The 20519-nt window shown below is 37.0% G+C and overlaps 1 protein-coding gene across 5 annotated transcripts in view; it reads left to right on the forward strand.

Annotated features, from left to right (window-relative positions):
* CHRM2 (cholinergic receptor muscarinic 2) overlaps positions 1-20519 on the forward strand; it is a 151397-nt gene that overhangs the window by 56445 nt on the left and 74433 nt on the right. The window contains exons 1-3 of one of the 5 annotated variants that reach the window (XM_055115415.2): positions 9216-9294; positions 13487-13538; positions 14432-14500. The exons of 2 other annotated variants lie outside the window; for them this stretch is intronic. The gene's annotated coding sequence lies outside the window, so the exon portion shown is untranslated. Of the gene's footprint in view, positions 1-9196; positions 14501-20519 lie in introns of those variants that run through there. 2 more of the 5 variants (XM_055115413.2, XM_055115412.2) reach the window with 2 other exon arrangements.

Consider the following 20519-nt stretch of genomic DNA (forward strand, 5'->3'; position numbering starts at 1 on the left):
TTCAAACAGCTACACAGGCAGACTCCCCATACAACATGGTGGTCCCCTCTGCTGCCAGTGGTCACTGACACACTGCTTAACACCTCCAGCACAGTTTCATCCTTGCCAACACTCTGCTCCAGGCAGCCCCAATTGTCGTGAAGCTCCTTCTTATGGTAAGCCACATTTTGCTTTTCATAACTTTCATCCGTTTTTCATGGTACTATCTTCTGGGTGTAACACAGAGTATTTCATAAGGAGTATTAATATTTCACTTATTCTTCTTTGAACTGAGCTCTTACACTCACATCTACTCTGCCATAGTTTCATAATCATTTGTTGACTCCTCCATTCAGAAAGCACTTATCAAATTTTTACTGAATACAAGGTATTGTGTGGTGCTATAGAAGATAAAATAATATAAGCTATGATCCTTCCCTTTAAGTAGCTAATATGCAGTAGTCTGTTAATGTCCCACTTAAAATGCAACATAATAAATGGAAATAACCCTCCAGATGTGCTCTGAGCAGTGCTGACTGTAAAATGACTGCTACTTCTCATAAACCAAACTCCCCATTTCTACTAATGAAGGCTATGTTTATGTTGGCCTTATCATAGCTATCCAACTGGATGCCAGATATCCGGTTGCTGGCCAAGTAGAAACTTCTATCTTTGTTTATCTTATCTAGTTAATCTAGGTACTGGTCAAATTCATGTCTAGACCCTTGGGTGTTATCAACCCCATATTTCTTAGAGAAATTTGGGGCTCAATAAAGTTGTATAACATATACTCAATACTGCAGAACAATTAAGTGGTAAGTAAAACGAGATCTAACTTTTCAAAGGGTATGTTAATTGATTATTATTTCATTTTGTCCAAAAACAAAGAACAATGTAAAACTATAAACAGCTTTAATTTTTTTTTTCTGGATGGGAAGTCTACAATAGAAAATAAGGGGTGTTTTGAGATAGCCATTCATGACCCTCCAATATCACGTAAGTAAGAGAGGATCCCACCCCATTGACTGGGTAGTGAGAAACTAATCCCTGGCACCTCCTGTCTCTGCAGAAATATTCAGGGCTTTTTAGCTAAAACAGCTCTTGACTCACTTTCAAGTCTCCTTATCTTTGTCTCACTGCATCTCCTTTTCCTCTGCTGATTTCATGCCTGACACTCAATATTTCCTGGCATTGACTTCAAGCTTTTACTGAATGCTTGCCAGATGTAAATACACCTTCTATTTGCCTCCTGGGAGCAAAGTGCCTACAATTATTAGATTCTGGTTTCAGGCTTTAATCTGTTGTCCCTAAGCCCTACTTATAGTCTAGCTAGCCAGGCATGGTGGCTCACACCATAATCCCAGAATTTTGGGAGGCCGAGGTGGGCAGATTGCTTGAGTCCAGGAGTTTGGGACCAGCCTGGCCAACATGGTGAAACACCACGTCTACTAAAAATACAAAAAATTAGCCAGGGATGGTGGTGCATGCCTATAGTCCCAGCTATCTGGGGGCTGAGGCAGGAGATTGCTTAAACCTGGGAGGTCGGGGCTACAGTGAGTCCTTATAATGCACTCCAGACTGAGAGTAAGACAGAGTAAGACCCTGTCTCAAAAATAAAATAAATAGATAAAAATTAAAAATAAAAATAAATAAAAATTTAAAATTAAAACATAAATCTAACTCAAATTAATTTAGTTGACATATTTTTGAACACCTATGATGTGTCAGGCAGGAATAGACTGCTGCCCATAGAAAGGTAGAATCATAAACATTTTGGCATCACTGTCTGGGTTGAAGAACTGATCAATCTCTGTCCCAGTGTGGAAATCCATGCATTCTATTCCATCACATAAATCTATGTTTATAACTCTCAGATCTTGGACTTTGCAACATTTGACTATTTCTAACTAGGTACTCAGGTAAATAAGTTAAATAAGGAGTCCTATTATTCCATGTCTTATAACTGAGGCAGTGGAGTTCAAATTGCTCATGAAAATGGTAGCATGAAACATTGCAAAGGAGGTGATAGGAATGAATTATATGGAAGAAATTAGCTACTTGTGGAAGAGAATTGAGACCCAGGAGTTTATTATATCTGTCTCAACTCCTCTGCGTACTATATACTCTGCTGTGAGCGTCCAGGAAACAGGCAGTCATTGTGCTTGCAATGCCTCCTGATGGTGCTCCTGCTGCAGCTGTCAGATGTATGGAGACATAATTGATGAAATTCTATTTATACCCAAAGATAAACTTAGAAAACCAAGCCATGCTGCCTAAACTAGCATATTCAGTGGATCCCCTTGTTGCAGTCTCTACCATCCAAGTGACAACATCTACAATACGCATTTTCTATTTGCCTTAAAGTCACCAATTGCTTCATACCTTAGAATATGCTAATAGTGTAACAGTTAGGACGTCAGCTCCTGATGTCAGATGGCCTGGTTTTACATTTTTACTCTTTTCAGAAATATGATCTTGAGTAAATTTATCAACTACTTCATACGCTATAATATGCAAAGCTCTTAAAACAGCACCTACATACACAGTAAGCACTCAATATGTACTAGTTGTTACTTTTATGCTCATTATTATTAGTTTATCTGCAGTTCAGACAGAGGAATGGGTGGTCCACCAGAAGGCTCTTGGGCCCAGAAACCTAAACTTCTGGATTATAGTCTCTGGTGTGCTAGGAGCAAACCAAGTGACTATGTGACCTTAGATAAATTGTTGAGCTTCTCTGAACCTCACTCCTTGTGTGTAAGTAAAATGGTGGTGGTGGTGTGTGTGTTTGTGTGTGTGTGTGTGTGTGTGTGACAAGGTTTTAAATGCTAACATTTGTTTTGGCACCAAAAGTAATCATCATCACTACTAGTTGACTAGACCCTAGATAATGCAACTGAAAAAAAAAGAAGGGAAATATTATTAAGTAAATTGTACTCTTACAGATCTCTCAAGGAAGCATTAAGCCCCATGGGGCATATTTATGCCAGGATAGACAAATTATAAAATGAATTACCTTGTAACATGCTACCTATGAGCAACATTTCCAAAATAATGGTTTTATTCAAATGACAAGTTGTTTGAGATCTGTGTGGAAATGGAATCAATAGAGTTCTATTTATTAGAAAAATCAGGTATACCTTCATTATTTTCATCACCAGGAAAAAATATTTAAATATAGGTATTGAAGGGAATTTTAAGATTCTGTGCAGAAAATTTCACCATGTCATAAGGATATTTAAGTTAGTTACTCCTAGGAAGCAGACTCATGATATGGACCCTGAAAACAGAATTATGAAATTTGGAGTATTTTTGATATGCTATAGTGTGTGTAATAAACAAATTCTATTAATCTGAATCAAGATTTGTCTTTACTTTTCATATATCAGCTCTTTTCCCAGAAACAGAACTGTTTCTTGCTCTGTGGCATCACTGGAGAGAATTTTGCACAGAGTGTATTGGGAAAGGGACATTAAATGTATAAGAACATTAAAATACGAGCAAGAAAAAGAAGCAGAGGAAGGAGGGAGGAGCATTGGTGGAGAATCACAAGAATAAGAACAAGAAGAAAGAAAAAAGTTGCCATAAATTGCTCTAACGGTTAAACCTGGTATCAAATCCAAAAATTCTGCCTGTGTGATCTTGCACAATTTACTTAACTTCTCTGGGCCTCATGATTCCCCTAAGTGGGTTGAGATAATAATAATTTCTTTATTGGTTTTAAAGTAAATGCAATATGTAAAATATCTAGCATAGAGACTGGAAAGTAGTAGATGTTTAATAATTTGTAGTGATTATTTTCTGAATGTTAAGAGTGGAGGTTTGCACATTGTATACTATGTTGATCCTGGAACATGGTCACATGCTTCATGATCCTTCAAAACATCAGAGGAAACAATGTTTTTAATACTCATCCACTTTACTTGTATTCATTGTAAATAATGAAACTGATTGAGTTAGCAGTGTGACTATTCCAGCTGCTATGTCTTTCTAAATGAGATTATTTAGTAAATATTCTTCAGAGAAGAATTCACTTATGATTTCAAGACCGTAGCGCAAAGGAGCTGCAGCTATACCATTCCTGGCAGTGCTGCATACTGGAAAGAGCCCATGATTTAGAATCAGATACCTCATTTGAATACCAATGGAACCATTTACTGACTTTCTTTTCAGGGGTAAAGTGTTAGGTTGGTGCAAAACTAATTGAGGTTTTGGCCACTATTTAATCTCTGAGAATAAGATTATGTAACTTGAGATGCAAATGGAAACAAAAATAGCAGCTATCTCACAGGGTTGCTGTGAGGATGAAATAAGAGGCTCTATATGATGCATTTGATGAGGGTGTAAAGCGCTGTAAACAATGTTGGTTATTGCTGTTGATCCAGGATCACAGAATAAAGGGCTTCCATTCCCCTCCTCTTAGGTTCTGTTGTGTGCAGACGATATGCGATCACGTGAAGGATTTTCCAGGATCAATAGATAGATTTCTAGAACTTTTGGTCATTTTATTTTTTTTTATCCTATTGACTTATCTTCTGGAAGCAGTTTCAAATTTACTAATTGAATTAGCCAAACATCTTAACTTTGGATCAAATTCAAACTCTTGGAACCTTCTCCTTGCCTCTAAAAGCATATTTTTTTCTTTTCTTTCTTTCTTTTTTTTAATGAACAGAGCAAAGAAAGTATGTGTCTCTTGCTCCCTTAATTTTTGTGGACCCAGCTATTTATCTGAGAAGTTTATATGTTCTGACTCTTGGCCCACCCAAATTTTCACTGCCAATTCTGGGGAGCTGAAGGATATAAAAATATATACAGTTGCTGCCTCCTACCTCTACTAGGTTCCAGGGATACCTCCTTAGGGAGGTTCAGGGCCCAGGAAGAAAAGAGAGTCCTCCTTTTCACCTCTCCTTCTTTTGCTAGTCCCTTTATTTTCTCCTTCCTTCTTGCCACTCTGAGACTTATCTTTCCCACATAAGAGCTGTCAATCAGATGTCACCATAAAGTAGAAGGACTTAGTGGATGGGTGACAATAACCTCGTGGTTAAATAAACAAGAAAACCCTGAATCATACAGAAAAGAAAATAAAAAGAACGTGAACAATTGTGGAACTGAGCAACACAGGAAAATAGAGGAGGAGTGGAGTATTTGCATTTTGCTTTCAAATAGTAAAGAAAAATGTGCCTATTTATCCAAGAGGAATAAAGGTTACTAGTTTGAGAGAGGTAATGCAACTCCAAGTTAACAAAGAGAAAAATATGAAATTAAATAATTCAATCAGTAAAAATAGGAAACAGTTAAAGAAACCACATAGAAAAATAAATAATAACCAAATGAAATGAAATGATTAATATCAAGTCTGTTAGTCATCACATTAAGTATGAATGGATTGAATGTTTCATTAATTGGCAGAGATTGCCAGATTGCACTTAATGCAACCTCTGCCAATTAATGAAACATAAAGAAGAAAGAAGAACAAAGAAGAAGCTCAATAAATGCATGTATGAGAAGCACTTAAAACAAAGAAAGAGGCCGGGCGTGGTGGCTCACACCAGTAATCCCAGCACTTTGGGAAGCCGACGTGGGCAGATCACCTGAGGTCAGTAGTTTGAGACCAGCCTGGCCTACATGGCAAAACCTCAACTCTACTAAAAATACAAAACAAATTAGCCAGGCATCGTGGCACACACCTGTAATCCCAGCTACTTGGGAGGCTGAGGCCAATAATAAAGGTTTCAAAAAGGATCTTACATGTCTTAACTTCATCTGGGATCTAGGAGGAAATGCAGATGCTCGGGTCCCAGACCTTCTAAATCACAATCTTCAGTGTAATAAAATCCTCAGCTTATTTGTTTGCACAATCATTAAATTAAAATTTAAGTTTAAAATTAAAATTTGAGAAACCTTTCTCTAGGAGATTTTTTGCTGATATATTAATTCTGCAGCTAAAATCATCAGTGCTTATACGACAGGAAAAAAAAAATGGATAGAAAATGCCAGGCGCGGTGGCTCATGCCTGTAATCCCAGCACTTTGGGAGGCCAAGGAGGGTGGATCACGAGGTCAGGAGATCGAGACCATCGTGGTTAACACGGTGAAACCCCGTCTCTACTAAAAATACAAAAAATCAGCCAGGTGTGGTGGCGGGCACCTGTAGTCCCAGCTACTCAGGAGGCTGAGGCAGGAGAATAGCGTGAACCTGGGAGGCGGAGCTTGCAGTGAGCCGAGATCGCGCCACTGCACTCCAGCCTGGGCTACAGAGCCAGACTCTCTCTCTCAAAAAAAAAAAAAAAAAAAAAAGGATAGAAAGATCCTTACCACATATTACCTCTTTGCTCTATCTGTAATAGTTTTAGGGTTTAAAAGGATGTCAGTCACAGGAACAGGAATTATTCTATCCTAAGTTTTCTGGTACGATTATCTCCTTACTACTAGGATTATTTTGATTTGTTCTAGTTTTCAATGGCTTAGATATGTGAACAGTTATTGTTTATAAACATCTTCAGAATCTTTTTGGAAGTGAGTGTAAATAACAGATAGAAACATGTTCAAAACTATGCCTTTTTTGATAAGATAATTTAGGTATGTTGGGGAAATAACATTTCTCTAATGTTCTATTTGGTGAAACTACTTTGGGCACAAAGACAGATAGAGATTTGTGTTCCAGCAAATGCACAGCAGGAACAGCTGAAACCCAGGGAGAGATAATGCCCTAAGTATAGCAGTTAAGTGATAAAGATTTTGATTCCTAAAGTGGCGAGCCCCAAGCCTCAAAGTGGCAGAAGCAGCTTAAGACAGCACATAGAAATGAGAAGAACCTCCTGGAGCTATGAAGATACCTTTGGGTACTGAGGAAGCCTAGTAATGCACATTCCAAAGGACAGATACTTACAACTGGTGACAGTTGACTGTAGATCACACAAAGCACCATAATGTACTGAAACAGTTACCAGCACCTCCCCCATCATGAAATCCAAAGATCCTTTCAAAATTGTGAGCTGTTATCTCTGTGATGTTGTCCACTCCTGGATACTCCTGTATAGTACTCTCCTTTGGCTTTGCTGACCTGCCATACACTGTCCAGACTTGCCTCCCTGATCTGTCCCTTTGAAGACTGCATTTCTCTTCTTAACTCCTTCACGTATTGCTTCAATTTTTACTTCCAGAGAGGTGACTGAAAAATACACTTCGAATCCAGATATCCAGTTTCCCAAACAAGAATATCTAGAATACACCTGAAATTCAGTAGATTGATCAGAGATAAACAAATGTATAATGTTTTGTGCAACACAAGGAACTTTCAGTTATATTCTGTGTAGTCGTGGGTTTTAATTAAGGTTGCCTTAGAAACCAGCACAAAGGACAAGGGGGCCAAACTTCTGAGATTTTTGGAAAACTCTCTCTGTACCTATTTGATTTACTAGTGATCCGTGTAGGTTGTATTTGGTGGGATAATGATAATAATAAAAACTAAAATAATAATCTGACTCAAAATTTACATTATGGATATTACAGAAATAAAAAGGACTATAAGGGAATACAGCGCACAACTGTTTGTCAACCAGTTAGGTTACATAAACAAAACGGACAAAATCTTAGAAACACACAAACTAATGAAACCGACTAAGGAGGAAACAAAGTGGAAATAGACATAGTAAAGAGAATGAATTAGTAATTTGAAAACTTCCCTCATAAAGCTCAAATGAGGACCAAAATGGCTTCACTGGTGAATTCTTCTAAATGCTTAAAAGAAGACTTTGTATCAATCCTATATCAAATCTTTGACAAAACAGAAGTGGAGCGTACCCTACCCAATCTTTTCTAGTCAGACAGAATAAAACCTTACATTTATGGTTAAGTGATTTTGACAAGATGTCATCATAATTCACTGGGGAAAGATTAATCTTCTCAACAATTGTGCCACAACAGCTGGATATCCACATGCAAAATAATAAATTCATACAACTACCTTACATTATACATTAAAACAAACTAAAATGGATCATAGATATAAATATGGGAGTTAAAATTATATTAAAAAAGAGGAAAACAGGATAATGCATTTTCTTGACCTTGAGTTAGTCTGATTTATTGGATATGACATTTAAATAGATTTTTAGTCTGGGCATGGTGACTCATACCGATAATCGCAGCACTTTGGGAGGCCGAGGCAGGTGGATCACTTGAGGTCAGGACTTCAAGACCAACCTGGCCAACATGGCGAAACTCGGTCTATACTAAAAATACCAAAATTAGCTGGGCATGGTGGCGCGCACCTGTAGTCCCAGCTACTCAGGAGGCTGAGGCAGGAGAATCACTTAAACCTGGGAGGCAGAGGTTGCAGTGAGCCCAGATTGTGCCACTGCACTTCAGCCTGGGTGACAGAGAAAGACTCTGTTTCAAAAATAAATACATAAATATATAAATACATAAATACATAAATAATTTTTTTAAATAGATAAATTGGTCTCCTACAAAGTTAAAAACAATTTTTTACTTCAAAACAAATTGAACAGTCGCTCAATGGACAAAAATATTTGCAAAGCATATATCTTTCAAGGAAGCTGTATCTCACAACTTCTAAAGAAACTCTTAAAGCTTACTAAAGAAAAGTAATCCAATTAAAAGATGGGCAAATGATTGGAACAGACATTTCTCCAAAGGAGATAAACAAATGGTTATTAAGCATATTTGAATAATTATAAGCAACAATGATGATCAGCATCATTTGCCATTAGGGAAATATTAATGAAAATCACACTGAGATATTATTTCATACACACCAGGAGAGCTATAATCAAAAAGATAATATCAAGTGTTGTCAAGGATGTGGAGAAAATTGAACCATTTACGTTGTTGATAAGAATGAATAAAGTTGCAGCCACTTTGGAAAATATTTTGGTATTTCTTCAAAAATGTAAATATAGAGTCACCAACATGACTCAACAATTCCCCTTCTAGTAAAATGAAAATATACATCTATAAAATGTTTGTACATGAATGTTCACAGCAGTACTCTTTACAATAATCAAAAAGTGGAAATAACTCAGATTTTTATTAACTGATGAATAGATAAACAAAATGTGATATTTCCATAAAATGGAATATTATTCACCAATAAAAAAGAATACAGCACTTATATATGAGGTAATTCTTGACAACAGTAGTCTAGGTGAAAGAAGTCCATCACAAAGGACAACACACCATATAGTTCTATTTATACTGAATTCCAGAATAGGCAAATCTACAGAGATGGAAAGTAGAATGGTGGTTGAGTAGGGTTTGTGAATTTGGGAAAATTGCAAGTAACGGCTAATGAGTATGAGATTTTTGTTCTGTTTTTGTTTGGTTTTGTTTTTTCAGAAGATGGTAAAAAATGTTCTGACATTGATTATGGAGACAATTGTATAGCTCTGTGACTGTACTAAGAAATCAATGAGTTGTAGATATTTAAGCAAGTGAATAGGATGGTTTTTGATGGTTTGTGAATAGGATGGTCTTAATTTTTAAAAATTGCAAATAAGTCAGGAAACCAAAGCCCCAAGCAATTTCTCCTATGGAATTTTATATTTCTCTGTCAATACCATTATTTTTCTAGTCACCAAAGCTTAAATTTGAGTCCTTTTAGATTCTTCCCTCTCTTGTTCTTCCTTCTCTTGAACACTGTGGTAAGTCAGTCTCTTCCTGGATAGTACCTAACATCTATTTTCTATTTTTTATTCTTATGTCCACAGAGATACTTCATGTCATGCCATTATCACTTATTGCCTTGATGACTAAAATTATTTTCTAGCCAGCCTCTGTAGTCCATCTCTCTTTAATTAGCCCTATACTCCAAATAACTCTTCCATCATCTAATCATCTTTCAAAACTGTTTAGTACGTCCTTATTGGAATAAAGTCCAAATTCACTTATTTGCCTTTTAGAACTCCCTCTTGGACATTTTGCTAGCTATTTTAAACAATATTCCTTTCTGGCCAAATAGGTCCAAATATTTCCTACTCAAAAAATCTAATTCTACCATTTTCCCAAAGCCCCCCAAAAAGATATTGGAAGGATAGGGTTTGGAAAGGAATAAATTAAACTGTCATTATTTATAAATAATGTAATTTTGTAACATGGAAAACCAAATACAATCTCCAGAAAAAATATTAAAAATAATAGAAGAGTTCTGTAAGCTTGCTAAACAAAAGATTAATATGCAAAAAGAAAACTGCCATTCTATGCCCTGAAAATAACCAAAAAAAAATGTAATTGCAAAGAGGACATTATTTGTTATCTTATCAAAGATTATCAATAAACTATAAATAGTAAATATGCAAGACATAAATAGGAAAAATTATAAAACTGTAAGATGCATTAATGAAGACCTAAATAAATGGAAATGAGGATGCATTCAAGGTTAAGGAAATGGTATTTTAAAGATATCAATTGTTCTTTAGTTGTGCTTTAGATTCAGTGCAATTCTGATTAAAATAAACAAAGTCTAAAATTTAAATATAAGAAGGGCCAGGGAAATTGCAGATTTTTGCTCTACCATATATTAAGACTCACCATGAAGTTACATTAATTAATGCACTCTACTCCTGTTCATGGGTAAACACATTGATGAAAAGAATAAAATAGAGGCCTCAGAAACATACCTGTACATATATGGAAAATTATTTTCTTATATAAAGCATGCGGCATCAATTATGAAAGAAGTCAGGTAAGGCAGGGGTCAGATAAGGTACCAGAATTTGGGTGAGTACATAGTACCCCAGGCAAAACAGTAGATTAGACGATCGTTTGAAATCAAGCTGGATTTCATTAAAATGGTAGGTACGACTAGACAACTAAAAATCTAATGATGAAGTTTAAACAAGAATAAAGAGGAAACGTTCAACAGCAGGAACTGATATTTACAAATTGTCTTGAACTCGAAATTGTCCTCGCTGGGAGCAGCTGTTTCCATTGGGAGCTGTTTTGGAACATACTGTTTGATTAAGTGGCCCCACTCTGCAATTCTCTCTTATTTTTATTGAGTTAAATTACACTGGAGGCACGGAGACTTCTTTAAACTCATAACATCTATTGTTATTTTTATTTAAAAGGATCATTACTCCATTAGGATTGGTACAGGTATTCATAGAAGTGTTCCCATCCTCTGAGAATATGAGAGACTTGTCTAGGTTAGAACAGGGAACAACTCATTTCCTTTTCACCTAAACCTTAGTCCTCTGGAAATCTTTTCTTTCCTGAGAAAACAGAAAAAACTTACACCAAAGTCAGAACCTCTGCCATTAACTCTCAGTGATACTTACGTTAAAAATACACTACAGTTCCTCCCATTGTCACTGCCTTACCAATGATATAACCCTTCCTCTACCTTTGGGAAAGTGGTGTTTAATTTAAATGTATATTGCAGCTTCACACTGATTATCTCATTTGGAACTCTTGTTAAAATTTATTTTTAAGATTCAAGTTTATGTTTGGGTAGCGGGGATATTTTTCATCATCACTCTAGCACAAGATACAAAATAATTGTCTAAAGTACCAACATACATGAAATAATGTAGTTTTCCAATGCCATGTTCTCTCCTAACATCAAGCAAGTGGTTCACTGCTAATGTTACTGGTCTGGATAAAGCCTTTGCCTCTGATATACTTTAGATTAAAATATATAAATACTCAAATCAAGACACATGGAGCAAAAGGAATATTTTACATTCCCCTTGATCTCTGAATTTTCCAAATTCAGGAACAAAGGGTAAAAACTACAAACGTCACAACACATTGTACTGTAGCTAGGTAGAATAGATGACTAATAGACACCTAATTGGTCTGTTAAATGACTAATGTAAAAATTGTCTTAAAATGAATGACATGATTGAAACTATAAATCCATCACAGCAGATTACAGATCAGTCACAGATAAATTGTTTAAGATCCAACTCCATGTTTGAGTCTGTGTGCATGTACATGTCTCTGTCTGAGTTTTGTATATGCTTAGAAATAAAGAACTAAAGTAATACAGACCTTAAGTAAAAGTATCGTTTTCTTTGTTTTTGCTTCTCCCAATTTTCTAAATTTTCTATAATTACCTTGTGCTACTTTGTAATCAGAAACAAAATCAATTATAATTTTCAAATATTTTCAACATTTTAATAGGTTCTAATACATTTAGAATTTTCTTCTATATTACCCTTCTATGTTTCTACTTGCTTTCTTCACTAGTTGAAAAGACTCTAAATTAAGGTGTCTCGATATAGCTGGAGACTTTGTGTTATTGTTCTCCTATAATCTGCTGTATTTTAGACAGACCAAGGTCATCCATGCCTTCAAATCTTAAGATCAAACCATTTTTATCAAACTAGTCAACATGAATAGAGTTTCTTATAAGCAAAGCGATTTAAACTAGGAGTACATTGTACTTCATTACATGCTGAATACTAATATATCTGAGTGTCTCTAGCCCCAAAGACAGAGAATTTGACTGGAATAAAAATAGGTAGTTTTCAATAATTTTTCTGATTTACTCAGGGATCTACAGGAAGAATGACATAGCTTTCAATAGCCACATAAATTAAGTTATCCTTCCTGGTGACTTAAACACACAGGTTCAGGACAGTTAGAATAACAGCCAAAGTTAGAATTTGGGCTCTGACAAAAATTCCTTTTTCCTTACTCTAATTCTTATATTTAAACAAGAAGTCAAACTGAATGTAAGAATTAATTTCAGAATTTAATGATTCTAATATGCAAATTATTTTTTCCTCAATTTTTTTTGAATATTAATTATTTTTCTCAGATCTATATTGCATGTAGATTCAGTATATTGTAGCACATTCAACACTTGATCGCCCTTTTTTATTTAATAAACTAAAAATAAGATATGAGGCAATGACTGTAATCACATTAGAATCCAGCTCCCACAGTAGAGTCAGAGCAGTTTGAATTGATATTTGTGTCACTGTAAAAAACCGACTGCTTGTCACATCTACTGGTGTTAAACACAACATCTGGTTCAGTATAATTAGGTTTTCAAGTAAGTTGATGAGAAAATAAGCCTTGTGCACTTATCCAACTGGAGAAATATAAAGAATTTTCTTGTGATTGACATGAATATATGAGATAGATTTGAAAAAAACAGAGAATCACATCTTGAGATTTCCACACTTTTGACACCGAACGTGACCATTACATATCACTTAGAAAGGGGAAATAGAACTCAAATTTTCTTTCACCACCAAACACACAGTCCATGATGACATTTTTTGCATGAGTTAGTGGAAGAGGGTCTCCTGTGGTTGGTCCTAATTGAGGGTTTGTATCAGAAAAAAAGAGCAATGAAGCCTGATGGCTTTGCTGATAGCAAGCGCAACCACACTGGCACAGACAGGACTCTGAAAGTAACTGAATCACTGAACGTAATGGTGTATGAGAGAGGGCAGGCATTTCTGGAGTTGGGAATTGGTCAGCTAGGGGAGATGAAGTTATGTGACCTGGCACTTGTCTCCTCTTCTTGCCAGGATCTGAATACTATCTCTGCCCACTCTTCTGGAAGAGTCCATCGCACAGCAGGTTACTTCTCACTCGGGGTACCTTTGTTACTGAATCTTTAGCTAATGGCTTCAGAAACTTTTAAAAGAAGAGTGCTTCAGCTGCCGCCTAAGGTTGTTGATGTAGCTCTCGAACATGTTGTCCATGTTGCTCCGAGTCATCTTCTGCTGCTGCAGGAGGCTCCACTTGGTCCCCAGCATCTTGTTCTGCTGCTCCAGGAACCGTACCTTGTCTATGAAGGAGGCAAACTTCTTGTTGAGGGTCTTGATCTGCTCCTTCTCCTGGATGCGCACGGCCTGGATGTTGGGGTTCACCTCCAGGATAAGGGGGCTCAGCAGGCTCTGGTTGATTGACGGTGACTGCAGTGATCCCTCCCATGCCGCTGGCCCCACCATAGCCGCTGCCCAGGCCACCCCGAAAGCTGCTGCCGTCCACTCGGGAGAAGCTCGAGGAGCTCATGCGGGCACAGGGCCCACTCGTGCAGGAGCGGCTGCTGAAGGCCCAGGGGCCAGAGGTGGACACCTTGTAGGACTGTACCCCTCCTGCGCTGCCCCAGAGCCTGGGAGGGAGGCCGCCATGCAGTGTAGCACTGGGAACAGGAGACCCACCTGAAGCTCAGCCCTAGCCCTCAGCCCACCCGCAGGGGAGTTTACTACCTGGGGACCCCCCTTGCCGATGCCTCCAGCTACAAAGTTGCTTTTTTTTTTGGTCCAAAATAAAACCTCAGCTAGCTCTGCCAAAAAAAAAAAAAAAAAAAAAAAGAGTGCTTGTGTAGCCATCAAACATTAATATAATTCCAATTCTAAGAGGCAGGATAACTAGAGATTACTTTAGTGTAGGAAACCTTTGCTAGTCTCCTTTCACAACTTCATTCAGAAGTTATCTGCTAATTTCTGTTCCACTGGGCCATGCAGACATCAACCTACTTGTCCCCATGAGGAAGCAGTAGCAGAAGGGAAACTGCCACAGATGCTCCTTCCAAGGTAATATCAATCACCTCTTTTCCCTCTAAGAGAAGTAGTTCTGTTTTGATTTAGAAATAATTACTATTTTATGTCTCCTTTCCTAGGCTTACACAGGTGTGGAGCTATTTAACTTGAAATTTCATTCAGGGCTTTACTGGTTTTAACAGCAGTAATATGCACTTGAGATTAACAGACTTGAGCTCAAGTTCCAGTTCTAATGCCCCTTTTGGGATTTGGGAAATTAACCTCTTAAGCGTCAGTGTTTCTTTTTCTGCAAAGTAAGGATAATATTATTTACTCTGCCCAACTAATGGGTGGTTGCAAAGAGTAAAGAATTAAAAAAAATACACAAAAGGACTTTTTATATGTTAGCATTCTATGTAAATGTTATTACTTTCCTCTTTAAAATAAGATTCTGGGTTGGGATGTCAAGTTAATAATTTTAGATGTTCTTTAATTTGGCTCTAACAAAAAATAATTAAAATAAGTATAGTGGGACTTACTCTGTTTTTCAAGTGAAGAGACAGAGCTTTATGAAAATTAAATAAATTAAGGAAAAGTCACAAAGCTAATAGAGTGGAAAGAATAAAGCACACATTTCAGTACATAAAAATGGACATTTGATGAAGCTTCACAGGAGCAAGTATGCTTGTAATGAAAATTAAATATTGTGAAATGCAAGAGGATTTATCTATATAAATTCATTGCCAGTTAAACAATTATATCCAGTGAATATTGATTGTATAACAATTTTAGTCTAGGAACAGCTTACTAGGTATGATTTTATTCTGTACTGGGTTCTTCAGCTTTGTAATACATTTCCTAATGATTCTGATGAAATCCTAATAAAAAGCAATATATTTGTGGATAAGAAGAGCTGAACAGGATAGTTTTAAAATTTAGAATCATAAATGTAAGCAACATCGGTAGGTTTAAATAATGAGCCAAAACTAAGTGGTATTTAAGTTAACAAGTACATTACCTGCTAAGTTTCAAACAACAAACTAAACAAGAAAAGAATATAGCAGTTTGTGTGAAAGAAGCACTTCATGCCACAGTAAAACTGATATATCAGTGGTGTGATTCAGATGCTGTAAAGCCATGGATACAATCTTCGACAGCTGCCCGTATTTGAAGCAGTACAGTATACTCGCGTTGAACAGATCAGAGAGGAAGCCTTCTGTAGTGATTAAAGACATAGACTCTGGAATTTGCTTGCCTGTTAAATACTGCCTTTGTGATTGTCCTCTAGTTGTGTGACTTTGGAAAGTTACTCAATCATCTTGTACCTTATGTCTTTGACTGTAGAATGGAGTCAATAGTAGTACATAACTTATTGAGTTATTGAGACTTAAGAGCATAGCCAAATGCTCAAAATGAGACATGGCCCAAAGTCAGTGGCCAGTAGAATTGTCAATATTAATTCTGAATCACAAACTAAGAAAAAGCACTTCCAACCTGAAATAGTAACAGACAAGGTAAGTAGGATGCATAAAAATAATAATATATTGCTGTTTATTGAACGTTGATTAAGCTCCAAACCACGAACAAAAGCATTTGTATTTAATCCTTTCAAAAATTCTGGGTGTTAGGTACTATTATTTTCCTTTTGCATATGAAGAAACTGTGAATTAGATAGGTTATATAACACAACCAATTAAGTATAGGTGTTTTCTTGGCTTTGAAATACCTTTACCTATTAAGTAATGCTTATTTGAGGATCAGCTGTCACAACTGGGGACATTTATCTTGGAAGAGCAGTGACCAAGTAAAAGCATACTGTCTCCTCACATTTGAAGGACTGTCAAGTACAACAGGGGCTTGACCTTGCCCAGCTAATAATGCAGTCCTACATAAAGATTCTAGAACAGGGTCCTAGTTCATCCCCTTATCTGCTGAGGCCTGGGTTTACTGCATTAACCTCCTATCTGAACTTCATACCACTAAGCTTTTCTTAGTACAATTCATCCTGCATCCTGTTATGAGATTAATTTTCCAAAAATACTACCGCTGTTATATCAGCCTCTAGCTTAAAACTCTTCAGTGCTTCTTCCATGGTATGCAGGACAAAGTCCAGATACCTTAACTTGGCATGCAAAATCTTTCATGATCTGGTTGCAACCCAAATCCAGAGTCATTACTTTTAGAACCAAAAGGTGCCTCAGACATAATGCTGTCCCATCCCATCAATATCAAATGAGAAAATAAATTTCCAAAATGTCACATGATTTATCAAGAACCTACAGCTAGTTAAGAGAAGAACATGGGTGAATAGCTAGATCTCTACACCATTATTATAAACAAGACATTCAAATCAACAACAATTGAAGTGAAGCAAAGTGCGTTGTCCTGCACAGCTCAGTGTTCTCCCCACATGGGTTTCTTTCATGCAGCCGAGAGAGAGGCTTATCTTTTCCTATCCTGTTATTAGTGTGTTGCTGTATTTTTCTTTGAACCTATAAATATGTCTGGACTGATCTTCTGAAACACATATATGTAACTACAGGCAAAGTCTAGTGAAGTGCCACTGAGAATATCAGTGTCACTGAGCTTGTTTTGCTTTTTGCTTTTGTTTTATTGTCATTGTTAACTTTGAGACTGTTGTAAGGGAGAAGAGGTATCCTTGTGGTAGTGGATGCTTCTGTTTAATTGCCAGGATATCTTCATGGTTCATAGTTTAGAGGGACAATTGTAGGGTCTGGAGTTAGACAGTTCAGTTTCAACACCTTGGCTCTGTCCAGTTCTAGCTATATGACCTGGGGCTAGTAAGTACACCTCTCTGAGTCTCTGTTTCCTAGGCCTCAACAGGAACTTTCTATCTTTTAGATGCTTGTGAGGTTTTATGAAAATGATGAACTGGAAACACCTGTTCAGCCTGTAGAGTTACAGCCACACCTCAAGAGGAAGTGGGGTACAAGGAGTCCAGCTATTCTTTGTAGCAGTCTTACTGTCAAACACCCAGTATAGGCCTTTGCACATTAACAGAGTAGGATAAAGACATGAAAAATGCAATATTTGAGGTCTGTTGTTTTTCTTTCGTTGGGAACCACTGTCATTTCTCTGAAGGTCCCCAACATTTGCAGCAGCTGTGAAGCTCCAAGAAAACGCCCCCAGTCAAGCAAACCACAGCAAATATTTTCTTAACTTCTTTATGTACTAGAGAAAGCAAGACTTTGTGTCCTGGCAGCTTCCAGAAGCTCACCCTCCTCCTTCCCTTAGGAAGTGCTTCTGGCCACCTGTTCCCAAGGACCAGTGTTCATTCTATTACTAAAACCCAATCACAAGCAGGGCACCCCTGTAGGACTCAATTTTTAGAGTGCCTATTTTGAAAGATAAAACACATTTTTGTTAGGAGGCCCAGAGTGCTGTTCTCTCATTCTTTCAGAGCTTGCATCCTTTCTCTGTGATGTCTGGCATTTTTAGTTCTCCTCTTGTCCCTTTACCCTTTCATTTAACACATCACTCCTTGACAGAGGCTCACCTTCACTGTCAGGGAAGAATAACCCCAGGGCAGGCTGCTTTCTCATCATCTTCTGTGGTGAAGAGGAAAGCAGAGAAATAATTTAGTTTTCCCATATCTCTTTATCCTCTTTGATTTTTCCCTTGCTTTGCTGGTTTCTAGACACTCACTGGGGTGGCCACAGACAATGCACAAGAGAATTTTTTTTAATTTAGTTCTTTTCTTCTCTCTTTTCTTTTCTCTTCAAAATTTTTCTTTGTCCTTCGTATTATTTTCTAACCCCTTACTGTCAGAGTCTTCATTCTGTGCTAGGAATTGCGTATGGACTCACATTTCCATTTTAATCATAGCTTCCGAGGGTTGGAAGGGAAATTAGAGGTCAACAAGCCCAGCTCACAGTGGGGCTCTGTCTTCAGCTCAAATAACAGTCAGCCATTTAGCCTTTCTTTGGATACCTCCAGTGTCAGGAAGCTGCCTGTTTTGCAGTGCAGCCCATCTCATTATGGGAGCACAACCATCATCAGAATTCTTGCTCATTTTTAGCTGTCATCTGCCTCCTGGTGACATCCAATCATTAGAGAAGTTGTCTTAGTAATGTCTCTGGAGCCGTACTGAATAAATCTATCACCTCCTAGACATGTTAGCTCTTCTCCTGTGCTCTTTTTATTCTGTGCCTTTAACTATTTCTGATATTGTATGGCTTCCTGCTTTGCCTTTAAGCTCTGGTGGAAACAACTTAGCTTACAACTGTTGTTTTCCTCCAAAATGTTGGAAACAAACAGAATAATAGGAACATAACTTTCTGTCACTGGAATAGCATTTTTGTTTCTTTTACTAATGCAGCCTAAGACCCTTTGCATTATAATATGAGTTATACAATTATGTTAATTTATGCATCTATGATACATGGTGTTCCTATTATGCTTGTAACAGTCGCCAAGCTAATATTTTGTTGATCAAAAGTCTGTTCCAGAATCAGTGATTCTTTAATTTGGTAGTATATTCTGGGAACGGTTTGGGAAAAGAGTAAAAGAACTTCTTCCAAAGACCAGAAAATGGGAACAGGAACTCACAAGTTTTTCAAGGCAGGATCATGTTTCAAATTGATACAGTATCAATGATTATCTCAGAAATTCAACAGGAGAATAGAACAGAGATTGAGATGGTCCATAGCTCACTTATGGAGGACACAAAGTATCTCAAAATCAATACCTCAAAAGAAGGGAACGTGCATATTTATAAATACAAGCAAAACACTGGCTAATAGACTTCTTTCAGAGAGTTTAATACATATAGATAACTCCTGCCCATGTATACAACAGGGCATATCTGTACCCATTAAGGCACTAATGCAGAAACAAATTGAAAGACTGTTCACAACTCTGTGGCAGATAGGACTCTCTGATATGTGAATGTGTACTTATTGACTACAGCTGCACTAATAGGACCAAAATGACCTTTCGAGTTGGCTTTCATTTCTTTATTTCAGTGGGTTTTGGGGGAACAGGTCATTTGGGGAACATGTTTGGTTATATGAATAATTTCTTTAGTGGTGATTTCTAAGATTTTGGTGCACCCAATACCCAAGCAGTGTACACTGTACCCAATGTGTCGTCTTTTATTCCTCACCCCCTCCCATCCTTTCCCCCAAGTCCCCAAAGTCTATTGTATTATTCTTCTGCCTTTGCATCCTCATAGCTTAGCTTCCACTTATAAGTGAGAACATACAATGTTTGTTTTTTCACTCTTGAGTTATTTCACTTAGAATAATGGTCTCCAATTCTAACCAGGTTGCTGCAAATTCCATTATTTTGTTATTTTGTTCCTTTTGATGGCTGAGTCATATTCCATATATGTATATATGTATGTGTGTGTGTGTACATGTATACATATATGTGTACATATATATGTGTGTGTGTACATATATATATATATATCACAGTTTCTTTATCCACTGGTTGATTGATGAGCATCTGGACTGGTTCCATATTTTTGCGATTGAAAATTGTGCTGCTATAAACATTTCATGTGCAAGCATCTTTTTCATAAAATGACTTTTTCCCTCTGGTTGACACCCAGGTGTGGGATTACTGGATCAAATGGTAGTTCTACTTTTAGATCTTTAAGGAATCGCCACATTGTTTTCCGTAGTGGTTGTACTATTAGGTTGGTGCAAAAGCAATTGAAGTTTTTGCCATCACTTTTAATGGCAAAAACCACAATTGCTTTTGCATCAGCCTAATAGTTTACATTCCCACCAGCAGTGTAAAAGTTTTCTTTTCACCACATCCATACCAACATCTTTTTTTTACCTTTTTTGATTATGGCCATTCTTGCAGGAGTAAGGTGGTATTGCATTATCATTTCGATTTGCATTTCCCTGATAATTAGTGATGTTGAGCATTTTCCCATATGTTCGTTGGCCATTTGTGTATCTTGTCCTTAGCCCACTTTTTGATGGGATTGTTTTTTGTTTTTTTTTTTCTTCTTGATTTGAGTTCTTTATAGATTCTGGATATTAGTCCTTTTTCAGATGCATAGATTGCAAAGATGTTCTCCCCCTCTGTGGGTTGTCTG

The sequence above is a fragment of the Pan paniscus genome, chromosome 6 (genome assembly GCF_029289425.2).
Source record: "Pan paniscus chromosome 6, NHGRI_mPanPan1-v2.0_pri, whole genome shotgun sequence".
NCBI lineage: Eukaryota > Metazoa > Chordata > Mammalia > Primates > Hominidae > Pan > Pan paniscus.